This window comes from Nomascus leucogenys, unplaced genomic scaffold, assembly GCF_006542625.1.
Source record: "Nomascus leucogenys isolate Asia unplaced genomic scaffold, Asia_NLE_v1 2692_21255_qpd_obj, whole genome shotgun sequence".
In the NCBI taxonomy this organism is placed as follows: Eukaryota; Metazoa; Chordata; class Mammalia; order Primates; family Hylobatidae; genus Nomascus; species Nomascus leucogenys.
Genome location: NW_022096803.1, coordinates 3211 through 5674, shown reverse-complemented (window position 1 = coordinate 5674; position 2464 = coordinate 3211). Strand labels below are relative to the sequence as shown.

The window sequence follows — 2464 nt, the reverse complement described above, 5'->3', positions numbered from 1 at the left end:
TATAACAAAGCAGCAATCAATGTGTATCTAAAATTATAACTTCAAAAATGTAAAATGAAAATGCTCAGGAGTGGCTGGGTGCGGTCTCTCACACCTGTACTCCCAGCACTTTGGGAGGCCTAAGTGGGTGGATCACCTGAGGTCGGGAGTTCAAGACCAGCCTGACCAATATGGAGAAACAATGTCCCTACTTGAAATACAAAAAAAATTAGCCCGGCATGGTAGCACATGCCTGTAATCCCAGCTACTTGGAAGGCTGAGACAGGAGAATCGCTTGAATAGGGAGGCAGAGGTTGCAGTGAGCCGAGATCATGCCATTGCACTCCAGCCTGGGCAACAGAAGTGAAACTCTGTCTTGAAAAAACAAGAAAAAGAAAAAAAAAAGAAAATGCTAAATGGTCAGAAAAAACAGCACAATAAAAATTTGTATGGTGTTGATTGACAATGCATTTGAAGATGATATTTGAAGAAACCATATTACAATTAACCTCTGTTCTTACTCACTGGAGCTTGATGCCTCTGAAAACTTCATCACTGGACCACCTCTGGTGGTTAAAAAAAAAAAAAAAAAATTCACATACCCACACAGGTGCAAGTAAAGCATTAGCTCAGGTAATGAGACCCGGGCCTCATCATTTGTAAGCTCCCCAGGTGATTTGACTCAACGCCAAGGTTGAGGACGGGTGACATGGATCTCTACACATAACCTGCCTAAAGAGATTCTCAAGAAGCAGTTTATAAAGAAATTCCACATGAACTCTGGAAGAGGATACGAATTTGCTGTACAGTATGTACTCACTCAACATCTTTGAAAGTCTCTTGGAAACTTCACCTTTAAGCAAAATTCTGTATAGTGAAACCACTGATTCCTCACCAACATTATAACTACACAACTTTGAACACACCAATGGTGTTGGAGGACCTGCTGTACAATGTTTCCATAAAGCCAATTCTCAGGGAATTCCAAAATGAAGTGAAGACTTCGTGTATATAAAACATGGTTGTGATTCCACCTAGATGGCAGGGTTATTGCTCAGAAACTAAAGGAGGCCGCCTAGGTATAGAGGATTCAGTCATGAGGTTTCTGCTAAACAAAGGATCCCAGAATACTCACCCATTCCAGTTAAAGACATAATGAAGAAAGCAGTATTCACATAGGAAATGTGCAAAGGAATAAAAGCCATCAAGCAACAAAATACCATGACTAAGGGGCAGGATTTGCAGATGTAGAGATTTAACGTGGTTGCCCTTTCTTACCCACACAAGAAAAAGGATGGAACGGATCGTAAGATTCGACTGCTCTGCTGCGGAGCCTCCACAGGGCACTTTGAATGTCCCTGTTTCTCAGGCTGTAGATGAAAGGGTTCAGCACGGGGGTGACCACAGCGTACAGCACCGAAGCCACCACACCATTCCTGGTGGGTGGTGACACAGCTGAAGTCAGGCACACGCCAATGCCTCTTCCATAAAATAAGCAAACAACTGCCGGGTGAGAGCCACAGGTGGAGAAGGTTTTATATTTCCCATCTGATGATGAAATTCTTAGAATGGAGGGGACAACTTTGTAGTAAGACAAAAGGATCCCTGAAATGGGAAGAAAACCAGACATAGTACTATCTGAATATATGAATATGCTATTGATGACGCTGTCAGAACAGGCAAGGTTGAGAAGCTGAGATGGGTCACAGGCAAAATTAGAGATTTCCACATTCTTGAAGAAGGTGAATTGTAACACAATCCAACTGTGCAGCTGGGAATCCAACAGGCTAAGGAAAAAGGACACCAAAACTAAAAGACACGAGGTAAGGATTCATGATGACTGGGTAGTGCAGGGGGTGACAGATGGCCACAGATCGGTCATAGGCCATCACAGTCAGGAGCATGTCTTCTATACATGCAAAAAGGACCAAGAAAGACATCTCTGTCAGGCAGCCCGCATAAGAGATGACTCTGCTATGCGACTGCATGTCCACAATCATCTTGGGAGCCATGGCCGAGGTGAAACCGACGTCAGCACAGCACAGGTTGGAGAGGAAGAGGTACATGGGGGCGTGGAGGTGGGAGTCAGAGCTGACAGCTAGGATGATGAGCAGGTTCCTCAGCACCGTGACCAGGTACATGGACAGGGACAGCCCAGCGAGGACGGGCTGCAGTTCTGGATCTCTCAGAGAGAGTCCCAGGAGGAGGAATTCTCAGACACCTGTGAGATTCCGTGGCTCTGTGTGACTTGGACACCTTGAGAAGAAAAGAGATTGGAAAAATAAAAGATAAAAACCAGCCCTTCATGCTGTGTGTATATTTTGGATGCCAGATATTCACAAGGAACATTTTCACACTGGAGACCATACACCGTCAGCAATATTTCTCAGTTGTGACAAACTGAAAAATCTCAGAATTATTCCATGATTTACTTTTTTGATATTCAACTCTTTCTGTACATACTACTTTACAGAAAAACCACTGA

General features: G+C 43.9%; 1 pseudogene; it reads right to left on the bottom strand.

Moving 5' to 3' along the window:
* Positions 1-1226: 1226 nt before the first annotated feature.
* Positions 1227-2192, bottom strand: LOC115834048 (annotated as a pseudogene).
* Between the last annotated feature and the right edge of the window lie 272 nt (positions 2193-2464).